Genomic DNA, 14,355 nt, shown 5'->3' with positions numbered 1-14,355 from the left:
ACTGGTTTAACTGGTGCAGTGGGGATACCAGCTTGAAGCCTTGCCAGTACAAACACGTCTATCAGCAGGGAGGGAGAAGGTTCTGGACCTTACGCTGCATCATGACTAGAAATAATAAGAGAAACATACCACCTCAGTTTCTATTCCTTTTTCTTGCTTTTCTTTCTTTTTGCAATTCTGAACTCTCCACCTTTCCATATTCCCATTCAACCTGGTTCTAAGTAAGGTGGCAGGACCATGCTGCAATAACTAGCAATCGCTCGTATTTGCATTAATTTTTTTCGTCCTTACACCTTACTGTGATTTTTGAGGGCAAACAAGTATTTATACAGGTGTGTCTGTAAAACACAGGCATGGCAGCATTTGGAGAGCCTGAAAAGCTTCAAAACCAGGTCTATTTGCTAATGAAAGAAAGGATCTTATTTGCCTATGTCTTGTGTTCTGAAAATCAGTCCCCTTCAAGGCATCTTAAATTGGGAACTCGGAGACTGCTTCTCCAAATGATTATTCACTCCTGAAAATTGTGATCTAAATTACTTTACCTGAAGAGTACATGAGGAACTGAAAGCAGTATTGTTAAAGTGCACTTCTCCAGACTCCCAACTGACTTCCAGGCAAACCCAACAGCTATGTAACTAGAGCAATGCCATCCCTTTTGCACACCTTAATTAGGAGGAAATTATGACCTCATGTCCGTGAACAGTCTACTGCTTTCATGGAAGCAAGGCAGTAGTGTGGAACGATGGCTCAAGCCGATGACTATCTAGCTAATGCCAGTTCATCTGGCAGCACACACCACTCTTACCGCTTCTACAGCCCAGTGTGCATAGTAACATAATCAAACCAAGTCTGGAGGTTTTAGTAAAACATCCTCTGGCAATCTGGAGCCTGGGGCAGCTTTCCATATGTAGCAGATGAAGAAGAATGACATGGGTGTGTGTATATGTGTAACCCCAAGTACAAAATTAGCCCGTGCCAGTGCCAAATGCCAGCTTCAATGGATTTGCAGAGGATTCTTTCGGCACAGCTTCAGGCTTCCCTAGGCTGACTCTTGTAGTGGCTATGGCACGGTCCCTCCCATCTAACTCAACAAAGAAAAGGCGTTTCTAAATGCTTTTTGTAGAAAACGCAGGACAATGCATTGGAAAAGATTTGGTTTTGCTTTCAGAGATGCTGTCTGTGCAGAATTAGTGACAGCATTAGAAAGGTATTTGGCAAGTGACTACTGATCCCAGCCCTATCCACTGGGGATGATGAGCTGTGTGGGGAGGGGAACTTGGGGTGGAGGGTGAGGAGGAAGGGGGGCTTGGAATGAAAAAGACAACAGGTGGCAAGACTCAGCATGGAAACCCATTCCTCCCCCTGACCATCCGCGCTCTGCTGTCTGCAGAACATTCTGTGCAGGCAGGCGTGGAGACGGCCATCCTGGGCCCGGTACCCCCGCCGCCACCACGCTCGCACAGCCGGAGCGGGATCAGTACCACGGGGCACGCGTAAAAACAAGCAGCTTTGGGAAAAGGAGAGCAGGCGTCAGGTTTTACAAAGGTTCAAGGAAAGATATTTTGACAGAATGATCTCGTTTGCATTTTTAAAGAAGTCATATCTCATCTCCAGCCTTCTCCACTGTTCCCCTCCTTTCCCCTTTAAATCAAGGCTGACACCGACGATCAGGAGGGCTCTGAGCACAAAACCTTTCAGCAGACCTGGGAAATGATGCTTAACCTTTTGTTGCCAGGAGCCAGTATTGATCTGAAAACATGAGCTGCTGCTAGAAAAAAAAGCGGTAAACAAGGTGTGTGCATGGAGGAAAAATAGGTTTGCCTTCCCCACAAAGAGATGGAAATGGGGGGAAAAAAGGGGGAGAGAAAAACAGGTGCTAAATGGGGCATGTAGACTGTTCTAACTTCAAGTCATCTCCCACCACAGGACTCCAGTACTCCTCACGAACGCGTGCTGTCTAAAGTGGTAAAGCACTTCTGCTGGACTCAAAAAAGGAATGCTGCCAACATAATTTTTAACTGCTGTGATGACCTCCACCAGTTTTCTTTCCATCCACTATCCCATTTTGTTTACACAGATCACCTGCAGGTTGAGGCAGGAATTGCCTCTCAGTACATACTTAAAAAAACCCACCATGTATTTAGGATCCGTTTTAACAATGTAAAAGTGTAGCAGGTCTGGTAGTTTCCCACCTGATCTATGAAATACTGAGGCACTACATGTTGCTATTAATCAAGAAATGGAGGTTCATCTCTGAAACTCATGAAACAGAAGGCTTCTGACTACAACCTGTAGTCATTTGATTAAATTTTTGCTCTTGTGTATTTCTATCTGCTTGGACATCCCACTGAAAACACTTTTGTCCCCCTCCACAGAACTACTGTGGCTGTGTCATGAACTCATAAAAAATTCCACCTACAAATACCACAGCAGGTCAGTAATGTACGGTACTGCACTCCTCTTGTTTTGTGCAGCCTTCGGATGCTGAAAGAGGCAGAAGCAAATTTGCTCACAACTATAGGAGGATACTTAGATGCGGAACAAGACTAGATACTGAACACAAAATCTTCTCTTCGTATGACTCACCGATTACATCCCACTCTAGGACAGATTCCAGGCAACAATATACCCCACTCTGACACTTCCAACCCAGCCACAGCAGCCAGCAAACCTTGGTATCGGCTCAAATATGGATGATTTTCTCTCTTTGCCAAATAATGAAACATAGAAAGTTGCAAAAGAAACACTGAAAATCTGATGTAACTTTTTTGCCATCTTCATAAATGACTTACAAAAAACTTGAACCCAAACCCTAGAAGACTGAAATAAATATTTCATTATTTCCTATTCAGTTTTTCTTCCATTGCAAGCAACTTAATAATTTGTTGTCAAATGGGCTTTGCGCTGGGCAAAGTGATTTGTTAATATACATTTTCTCCAATCCACAGATGTGAGAAACTTCATGATACAAAGTGGGCCCAGAAATGCTATGTGAAACATTTACTTAAGCTTTTGGACTGTTGTTTTCTAAAGCAATTGGTTTTTGAGGAAAAACAGATACAGAAAGATTTATAAAGTTACTAAAAAAAGATTTTAAAAGTACATTCCAAATAGAAATTGGGGCATGTGAACTTTAATGTCGGCCATTTTAAGGCAAACTGAAATTAAGCAGCCCAATTTGGCCTCTAGCCAACCAGGGCCACATTTGACATGTCAGATCAAATTTTCTACTTCAATTAAGTATTACAGTAACAAACCATGAGACCAGTAGAAAGAATTCTTGACCCTCTACTTCTCAGAAGGCAAGCCTTCCCCAGTGCTCCCTACCATGACCAGAACCAGCAGGCCAAGCACTACCAGGTCAGCATGATACCTGAACGTTACTTTTCGTTATAACATAGAATGGAAAATGAGCACAGAAAAAATTCTTAAATTTTGAGACTTGGAAGTGCTCATGGATATGATTCTTGGTGCCTGAGGATCTACCAAGATACATTTCCTGAAGTGATTAATTTTCTTTTCCCTACCTTATTTCCAACACTATGTAACTGGGCTGAGTAGATGATTTTTGTCCTCTCGTCATTCTTTGCTCTGTGGCACTGAACAATGACCGCGGTATCTTTACGCCACTCTGTGATGCGAGCAGCTTTCCACTAGGGGATAAGCTAAGACCACGACAAACAGGACAGGACTCCCTTTCAGAAGGACCGAACACTGGTACAGGCCCCATCCTGCAAAAGGTAAAGTCAATGGAACTGCAACTAGTCTTCTACAATTGACAGTCCAAGCCTACGTAAAGGCGTGTACTGCCGAATGCGTGCACTTCCATCTTGTGTAAAAAACCAACCAGCCCTATTGAACAGGGCTAAAACTCAGTGCAACCCCCCGTTCACAAAACACCAAGGGCCCTGTTAAAATCCTTCAAACTTCAGCGTGTTCTTTGTCAACCCAGGTTTTGCTATGTTGCTCAGCTAACGTGTAGTGATGCATGTGGTAGTGAAAAAATGGGCTTCTTTTGCCTTGTTAAGAATGGAGAACATCAGGTGAAAGGAGTTGAAAATATTTAAGAGGCCTCCTTGCCTGGGGAACTTCTAGCTTAGAAATGTACCTTCAGAAAAGCTGCCCATGCTCCAAATTCTGATCTATCCTCTGCTGATAAAATCTCCCCATAACGGGGTCTAAGTTTGGCATCAAATTCCAAAACCTAATTGAAAACACAGATCTCTGTTAAAACGGGGTAACAGCATATGTTCATCTGTGTTTGTAACCTTTCCCAGGCTAGGTGTGAATGCACTTCCACTATGCGTGGTGAAGGATATGAGTGAAAGAATAAAAACTCCAGGCTTCTCTGCTCTTCAAATTCAGTGATGCCGTGCCAGCCTGGTGCTGTAGCGGCTATTATTGCAGCTTTGAGAACATCTGACAGGCTGGGAGCCGGTGCAGTGACCCACACGGCATGGGGCTACTGATTCATCTCTGCGTAGAAGCTAGAGAGTTAAAGGGGCAGAGCAGGCTCTGTGCCAATACTTTGATGAGGCTGGGGAATCTGTGCCTTGGCCCAGTCCACTCCTTTTAAAGATACATTGGAAATGCGGACACCATACCAGCAGGCATCATGGCATCCTATGTGGCATCTTTAGAAATGAAAGACTTAATGTCCCCAAAAGCTATCAAGCTATCCCAACACACAGAGATCTGTCTTTCAGTCTCTTAAAAAAAAATAATTGGGAAAATACTAGGAGGCTGAAGAATTCAATTTCATATTCCTAACTCGCGTGTAAATCAGAAACATCTCCACTGAAAACTCTGCAGCTAGAAAAGCATGTATAATCAGAGTAGGCAAAATAAAAAAAAAAAAAGGGCTGTAAATCTATAGATAGCATACTATCATTTTGTCCAAGCTATTGCTTCTGCTGCTTGTTCATGCAAAGAGCTGAGTTCAGTTATACCATGAGAAAGGGTGGGGCTTCCTGCCTCATCTGATACTCCGTCTGGGTGTGGAAATTAAGCAGCTTTCTCATTAGGGGCACAAACCACAAGACCAGACGCCGCTCTGATGTAAGCATGGAGAAACCCCAGAGAGAGACTACTTGGGTTTAAAACATGTCAGACATCAGAAGATAAAAATACATCGAAGGAGCAAAAAGCTGACAGTGAGCACATTTTACCACTAGCGTCAAATGCCCGTGCTGGCGTTGCGCGTGTGCCGCAGCAGTACAGCACCACAGGCTCAACCGCTCTGTACTTGAGGTTCCCTTAGGGTCCCACTGGGTGAGCAGGGTCTTCCCGCTAACTCAGTGAGCCTTTGACTAAAAATGAGCCGGTTGTTATTGAATATGTTTTTCCCATTAAAAACTATCATCTGACCATCTCAGCTCACATTTACTTATTTACTCCAAGGGAATCTGGAGTTTAGGCAAACACCTAAACCAGCAACTGTCCTACAGAGAGCGGTGAAGGTGCAAGACCCTCTGGGCAATGCACACATCTGCACCACAGGCCATGGGAATTTTGAAAGACTAGCCTAACACCTATTCTTAATAAAACTTTCCTCCTTAGGTAAACTGGATAGGAAAGATGATTTTGTAGAGGGCACAGGGGTGGAATACATGAACAGAAAAGGGCTCGTGACTCCAAGTTTTGCTACTGATTGATTTATAAGATCCTAAGCAAATAATTTCCACCACCCTCCCCTAGGAAACTAACACTAATTCTGTTCTACTTCAAAAGATGCATCAAGAATAAAACCCTCTGACACTACAGATATACCAGTAAAAATGTTACAGAAGTGCCTGAAGATTTTCACCTATTTCAATATATGGATACCAACAGTTTTCTCGAGCGGTGAAGAGCCATCTCTAGCAAATTCATGCCAGCCAGCAACAGGCTTCTTTTTCTTTGCTGCTTTATACAGACCCAGCCGTTAGGTCCTTGCTGGGTTACAAGGAATAGACTGGACAGGTACACACATTACTGGGAAAACTTGGCATCATTTTAACATACTCAGGGAAGTCAAGGACCAAGTGGGAGTTTAGTCAACAATCTTTCTTGCCCTTCTGAGGTGTTCCTCTATGTCAGAATTTAGGCAGGATGGATAGCATTTTCAAAAACTCATAAGCTGTACCAGAGCAAAAGCACATTAAAAGCCAGGAGGAGTCATGCTACTGAGATGCTCTATTTATTCTCCAGGTTTTGCCAAGCTTATTTCACCAACACTAGCTTGCTCTTAAGAATAAACTTATCCAATAGCCAAAAAAACCCTATACATAGTGAAAAAGATGGATTGAAACTACCTTTCCAGCCAACTGCGCCGCATTCAGTTATGGCATCTGCAAGTGAAGCATATGAGAATGCTGCTAGTGCTTCTTATTTGACTTGGCAACTTAGATGTTAACCATTACTGGGACAAACCTTTTACTACTTTATTAATATTTCCTTGCAGGAAAGGCACTACAAAAAGAGAAATGTTGGGAGTTGAAGCACAGCAAGGGAACACAAAGTTATAGAGATTATTACTCTCATTATTTTATTGAATAGTTGTGCAGGTAAACTAAGTATGAGAAGCTCTGAGAGCATCTTTCTGCAGGAATTCATGGCTTTTCTTACTCGGCGATGAAAAGCAAATCTAAGCAACTACCCCAATCTCTGCATTTCATGCTACTAGTAATACCTGAAGAGCACTAGGAAAGTCTCCAGAAAATATTTGCATAGACCGTTGCTGAGAAATCAGAGTATATGAGTTCTGTTCCTACTCCATGAAGAGCGCATTGAGTAATACAAGTGGGAACTGAAAGACAGAACTTCTAGGTTCTATTCTAAACGGCTTTACTTGTTCACTTGTGTGACCGTGGACTTAACTCAGCTGACCTGTAGATACAAAATGGGTAATACTACTTACCCATTTTTAAGGGGTGCTATGAAGTTTATCTTCTACTTTTACTTGGAAGAAAAGGATGCAAAGTCTTATTTTAAGCACAATGAAGTCATATGGCACTCTGTGGTAACTCCTCCTCTAGTAGTACCCATGTAAATTTTTCTTCAGAGCCCAAAGACTGTTTCAGGCTCCTGCGGGCACAACGATGGTATTATGTTGCACAGCCCTGTAAAATGACATTTCAGAAGAAATGTACCTTTACCAGTGACAAGCATTCAAAGCTACTTCTGGAGGTTACCGAGACCACAATCCCTGAACTTGGGAACGGAACTTGGAATTCTCCACATGGTGCTTTTATGAACTGCAGGCCTGAGTCTGCCTAAGACCAGGCTGAACCACGTGAGAACAGAGTGCGCGCTGTGCTTCTCTGGTTGTTTTAAGACTTCTTTCAGATTTCTAGTTAAAATCAAACTAAAAAAAATGCAAATGAGAGGTATCTTCGATGTGGGAAAAAGGGCCCTTTATCTGCATCCTTTAAGCCTTCACAAGCACTTCAACTGCTGGATAGAACACTTGCTTCCTAAAGCCCCTTTGTGACGTGGTCCAGAAAGGATTAATAAGGTATTAGAGGTCTTTATAAGGACTGCACTTTCACGTGGATTAAAAAAATAAATATATTCAGCTACAGATTGAAAGCTATGAAGGGTTGTCTCGGTAATAAAAAAAGCTAAAAATAATGCTGTTCTACGGAGCTGTAAGAAGATTTACTGCTTGTCTACTGTATATATTTAAAAGAGAAAAAACCTACCACATTGCAGTGTCAGTTCTAGGGAGCGTATGTAGCATTTGTTTTATTTTTCTTTCTTACAATTTTGGTTTCATTGGGCAGGAGTCCAGACTTTCCATCTTGCCATTTTTCACTGCTCTGGTGGAAGCATAAGTACTCATTTTACCCTGTCATTTTGGGATGTGTGATTACGGGAAGTATTTGCTTTCTATTCTTGCCTTCACAGCACACATGCTGGCTGCCAGTGTGTCCCCCAAGTCTGACCTGTGGGGAATCTTCACAAACCACAGTTGAGAGCGCTTCGGAGAGCGCCTGTTATGCATAGGCATAAAAAGGAGCTGTGAAAAAAAAAAAACTCACTGGAACTAACCTGCTCTCCGTTCCTATTGATGAGCCTACAAGACCTCACTTTGTCTCTTCCTGAGGGGGGATCTTCTGGTTGTGGAAAGGCCTGATTTTACTTCACTGATAGCAATGTAAATGCAACTTTCCAGCTAGTCTAAAAGAATGCTGTGTAAAGAGTTAATGTCTTAGTCATATGGTAGTATAGGAAGATCACCTTAAAAAAATTGAGAACTGAATTTTTCTCACACCTGTGCAAGAATCTTTAATTTCTATGGAATCACACACAAAATTTACAACAGAAGAAGTGAAAAGGGACTGGACTATTTTATTTCAGACACTATCTCCATTTAAAGCAAATTCCTACAGAGCACCTTTTGATGAATTCATTTTGTAAAGGCAAATTTAAATTATTTTCTAGAACACTCTACGTAGCCCCTGGTGTAAGTCATCATCCATTTTCAAAGCTTCCTGGCTAGCATAAAAGAAAGAAAAAAAGTCTTCTCTCCCGTCTAAACATTTCTTTCCTTTTATTCTTTTAGTACAAAAATTAGGCCAGATGACATCTGATGATTGCACTTATCCTAAGGAGCAAACAGTAAGGCATTGCTAGTAAGCTGTGGTATAGCAAAACCAGCTGCAACCTCCCAGGTAAACCTCAGATCCAGAAACTTGATTTTGAAATGGAGGGAGGAAATGCAAATAATCTCACCACTCTTCTATTTCGCAAAGATTGGTAAATCTCCTGGGATTCTTCTGGGCCACTGGAGACTTTACTGCAACTTGCTAACTTTTTCCCGAGTTCAGGATTAGTGAAGGTTGGTTAGCATGAAGATGCAGCTAGTACTACCTCGAAACTTGCACTGAGAAAAAAATGCTCAGCCAGTTCAACTAGCTGTTTAATCCCTGATCGCAACAATTATGCTTTTATCTCACTGTTCTGCTTGTAAATCTATCATATAAAATTACTCTTTGATATAGATCTGATCCTATAAATCCTTAAAACTTTTCAAATCTTCTACAAACATTGACTTTTTAATAGCCAGTCTTCTAGTGTCAAAATTCTACGAATCTTTAGTAGTTGCTCAACAAAATCAGTATTTCCCATTCAAAGTGATTCTGCTTCTCTGATTCTTCTAGTTAAAATCCCTCTGCTATGGGCAAGCATAAGAAGCACAAACCCATCGTAGTACGATACCCACTGCACAGATGGGAAAACCGAAATAAGCCAGAAACAAAGTAAAAGCCATGTATGAACGCGGCTATTGGCTATCGCAATGTCAGTGTTAAATCCCTCAAACAAAGCACCCCCTGATTTTTCTTATTTTTCTTTTAAAGAAACGTCTGAAAAGATAGCTGATTATTTGTTACACGATGTACTTGCGTTTTGGCTCTTGGCTGATGCAACTGGAAGCCTCTTTTCCATTGGCTAAGAGTCTGTTTTGCCCTTCCAGTGGAAACGAAAAGATAGAGCTTGAAAAGAATTCCCTGCCCTGTGGTTTAAAACAAAACAAAACAAAACAAAAAAGTTCAACTCATGCTTCCCACTGGTTGAGTAGAGCCAGTGATCGAGACTAGTATAAACCAGGTCAGAGGGGCTAAGGAGAAAGAATGGCCCCTTTTCCTCTGGTCGTTTTTATTGGCAACAGTTGCCTGGGAACTCTCTGATGCCCTGTCAATATGAAGGGAAGGAGAATGCGACTGACTGAGGAAAACAAATGAAGCAGGCATATGCGCCTGCACACACGCATGCATGGGTGTTCCAGGAAAACAGAAAGCAGGTTTGGCAGTTGGAAGGAACTAAGGGCTCGGCTCCTGTTGTCACTGAAGCTGAGGGAAGTTATGCCATCAGATTCATCAAGGAAAATCAAAATTTCCTCTATGAACAGATTTGCTTTGCCCAATCTTTGCTGAATTGTTTGTGGGGTCACGGTTCTGGTAATTAAAAAGCCGTTTGCGGACAAAGTTTTCTCCTTGCGTTTTCTTTGAAATGAAACCAGGCTCTCTTGCTGTAACTGCACTTAAGTTCCAGCTTCAAACTCCCTCCAAGGCATCAGTTCCTGTATTGTGCAGACATGTCCACTCTGCCAGCCAAGAATCTCATTTTAGTTTCAAATGTTACATAAAAGGACAAGTATTCTCCTTGTGATTTCCACTAATATCAGCCCTCTACCAGGCACGGTGTTCTTCCCCAAGTACCAAGTAATGCATAATGAACTTCAGCAACCAGACAGTTTATGAAGCCAGGAAAGGGGAGAGGGGGCTCTAAATGGATGGAACACAGATGGGCTTTCCATGCTCTTTTGTCAGACTCTCCGGCAGTACCTGGGCAGGCAGCTGCCAAGCTCCAGACTGCCCTGACTTTGGCTCTTCCCCAACTCCTCTTGTCCCCGTAGAGGTCCCTAGGGCACAGAATCTGCCCCTGGTTCAACGTGGTGATGCAACTAAAAAGCTACCGGCACCCTACCTTTTTTTTTTTAATTACAAGGACAGGCATTAGTTAACAGAGACCTTCTTGCTCTTCAGAACTTCTTCCTCTTGAGTTCATCTGACTTTCATCTCTCTTACTTTGGCATCTTTCCCAAGCGCAAGCCATACTCACAGGTTTCATGACTGTTAGGGTGACACATTATTTTACCACTGCAGTTACAAAGTCCCATCCTGCTGGAATCTGGTCTCTTCACAGCACATCTATGACAACATACTTGGCTTCTCCCAGACAAGTCCAAGAACTGTGCATGTCTGAAGCCATGACACCTCCAGTGCAGTTAACAATCGCAATGGTGAGCTGTCAGGGCAACTGTCTCCCATCTATAGTCTTCTGTGCCAAAACTTCATTAGGCACCTTGATGTTAATCCAAAACACTACCACTCGTACAGCAGTGCACATCAGGCAAAAATATGATCAAGACCATATGGATCAACTTTATGGATAGTTACCAGATCTATGGTTTCTTGAATAGTTTTGTATATTTAATTGGCTTTGCATTTTTTAAGACAGAGCTCAAAGGTCTGTGTTTAGTTTTAAATCAGAGTAATTACCGGAGGAAAAGAAAATAGCATATAAAATAACAAAGTCAATGAGCAGTGTATATTTAACAATCTCTCACAATTCAGTTGAAGAATAAGGCCTTCAGTCCTCGCTCCACTCTTCCTCTCAACACCTAATCTGATATCTGTGGCAGGTTGGTTTTCTTTCAAGACCTTTGCCAGAAGTCTGGCACTTCTGCGTAAGCATGTGACACCGAGGGGTGAGGGCAATGGAACAGAGTCTTCTGACAGCCTAAGCCAGGGACAAGAGTCTAAGGACATCATGATGAATTACTTCAAAGTCTTAAGAGCCAGTGGAGCATAGCAAATACAACCCCACTTGTCTGCACTGCGATCCTTACTTACCTGAATTTATTTATAGGGCTCTTTCTGACAAACCTGCTCTGCATCCCCACTTAACGGGAGAGGTTACTCTGCTTCACGACAATGCATTTTATCAGCAGATCTAGTTTGGCTGTAGTGTCATTTTGGTAATCAATAATACACTAGAATAAAAACTCTGTGAAACAATTGGGATCCTCAAGGCTGCAGAAAGGCGGCACTGGCCTAGGGCTGCGGTACATTTATTTTTCACTTGCATTTAATTTACTTGAGATGACTACAGGAAAGCTTGAGACTATTCTGGAAAATACGGTCTACGTGTCTCATGACAGGACTGGAAGCCAGGCTCTTTGCTTTGAAGGCCAAGTACAACGAGGTATAGGGAAACAACTGCAATTAGCTCAAATATACTCATAAAGTCACTGACTGAGTAGAACGCATCACCAGTGAGTCTGAATTTTCTGTTCTACCCAATGGACAATGCAGTTTTTAAACCCAAGACTGCTTTAAATATATATCGGTGAAAGTATACTGTCAATTGATCATGGATTAATAGTTACAAATCCTATTATGGTTAAAAGACAGCTCAATGGAAAACCCCTAGTCCTAGTGGAACAAAATGGTGCAAGGCCTCAGTTACTGATCTGATTCTAGTGGAAACTACCACCTTGAGTCTTTTCATCAAAAGATGATTACATTTTTGACTGAAGGAGAGGAGTAGTAACCATATAGTTAAGGATATTTTAAGTGCCAATAGCTTTAAGTAAGATACTGAGCAAATTTAATATCATTAAGAGGAACTTGGTTTTCCTTCATATCTTTTCAGTCAAGGCAGGCCATTGCTATAAGAACACACTTTTTGAGGAGTAACTTCTCACCATCCATACACAGAAGACAGGAAAAACCTAAATTCTTTGCTTACAAAATGTTTTGAAAGCTGCAGACAGGCAGATGCTTCCTTAACACCCGACAACTAATGTGCTCTACAATTCTAAGAAAGCCACAAGAAGCTCATCTACTTTAAGTAACAGTTATTACTGCTGAAACCTCCCCAGAGCTCCAAGGATAAAGGCAGACAACCAATTACAGTCTTAGACTTTCAAAGCTTATTTTGCTGCCTTTAGAAATAGGCATCACATGCTCTTTCCACCAGATGCTGAGTTAAGGGGGGGGGGGGGGGGGTTTAAGATGGAGCAAGGAGGAGAAATGAAGGAGAGGAGAGGGCCCTTTAGTTTACTCTTTCCCACAAACCCATGCAGCAAATCAGTCCTCCTCTGTCAGAAAGGGTTTTCTTTGGAAGAACCTTTTATGTTCCAGTGAGTGACTTGTCTAAATAGAACTAATTTTAGCTACGACATTTACCATGCAGGAGTGATACACTTAGAAAAGGACTTCAAAAGGGCTAGTAACATTGAGAAAAGAGAAACATTTGCAACAGTTACAAAAAAAGTAAAATAACTGAGCAAAATATTACCCCCTACACTGGGACCATCAACATGAACGCCAATACTAAAGAAGAAGCCTTTAGCAAATTGTCTCATTCAGTACACAAAATTTTGACAAAAAGCCCACCCGTTTTTTCTTTTTTTCCCAACACAAACTCACCTTTTGACTACAGATAAGAGATCTAAGAGGAAATGCCCACAGAATGTACGTGAATATGTATACAGAGAGATATACAACATACTTCAAAAAACCTATTTTGTGTAACATCAAATGAGGCAGCAAAAGATAATTTGAAGGGAAAAATGGAAGGGGAATGGGATGGACAGGAGGGGGAAATCTGGGACACTACAAGGCGGCTTTCACTTCTTGTATAACATGATAGATTTTAAGCCTTTAGGGGGAGAACTGGCTAAGCAATATTACAGTGCAGCGTGACTGCGCAGCCACATGGGTTGTGTCTGCTACAACTCTATTAATAGGAGAGCAGATTAGAGAGCTTTGACTATATACAGCCTATATCTACCAATATAATTCCTGCTTTCTCTCCCTACTGCATTTCTTGTCATTGCCACAGAGACCCCCAAGGATGTCAGAATGCAAACGGCACGCCAAAAGGGCCCACTGGAGCAAACTGCCACACAAGGCTGGACCTTGCTCAGCTGAGTAACCCCCTTGAGGTATTTCCTGGCCCAAAGTCATCCTTCATATCTGACAAAGCGTTCAAACTTTTGTTTACATCTATTCAAAATTAATAGGCTTTAAACACATATTTAACTTCTAGTACTTAAGTGAATTGCTGAATTTAGGCCTCAGTTGGTATATGTATAACGAATTATGTTTGTCGTGCCCAAGTAACAAATACGAACACCCACTGGGCATCACATGTACTGGTTTTTTGCTCTTACTTCTCACTTTCTTGTTACAATGCGAGTTCTATTCCACATCCCCATTCTGTGTGTGTAATGTGCCTGACCCCTATAAAGATGGTCAAATAAATATCTGGTGACCTCACAAGTATGAAAATAAGCTTATTTGAAAGAAAAAGTATATCTTCAGGGGGTTTGGCAGTAACTTTCAATTATTTTTAATTGCCTGGAAAATTAAAGTAAGAAAATAGTGTGGTATAAATGTTAGGGCACATTATTAAGCCGTTTTCATAATATCTTAGCCATAAGCTTAATAGACAAAATGGGTTTTTTTAAGCCTCGGTCATCTGTTCAATATGAATGGACTGTCTGTTCCCAAACTTCCTCAAGGGGTAACTGAACTGAAATATTCCATGATAGAAACCAGATTCAGTTTGACCTGGTAGGCAACGAGAACTCCACAGAACCTTCAAAATTTGGGTTTAATTACAAACCACCATGGAGTCTGGACTGCAGCCTGAGATCAGAAATACAAAGAAAGGAGTTGAGAGAAAGTTTGGAGCTATAAAGGCCAACTTCCCTTCCCCCACTTTCCTTTTCTTAAACCATGGGATGGATTTTTTTTCTTCTTATTGTCAACACAACTGACTTACAAACTGCAAAGTAAG

At 41.7% G+C, this 14,355-nt stretch overlaps 1 protein-coding gene across 2 annotated transcripts in view; it reads right to left on the bottom strand.

Moving 5' to 3' along the window:
• Nucleotides 1-14,355, bottom strand: part of SKI (SKI proto-oncogene) — a 121,486-nt gene that overhangs the window by 16,390 nt on the left and 90,741 nt on the right. The window lies entirely within an intron of this gene.

Source organism: Mycteria americana, chromosome 18 (genome assembly GCF_035582795.1).
Source record: "Mycteria americana isolate JAX WOST 10 ecotype Jacksonville Zoo and Gardens chromosome 18, USCA_MyAme_1.0, whole genome shotgun sequence".
NCBI classification, from domain to species: domain Eukaryota; kingdom Metazoa; phylum Chordata; class Aves; order Ciconiiformes; family Ciconiidae; genus Mycteria; species Mycteria americana.
The sequence above is the reverse complement of the archived record's forward strand: the minus strand, read 5'-3'. Positions and strand labels throughout refer to the sequence as shown.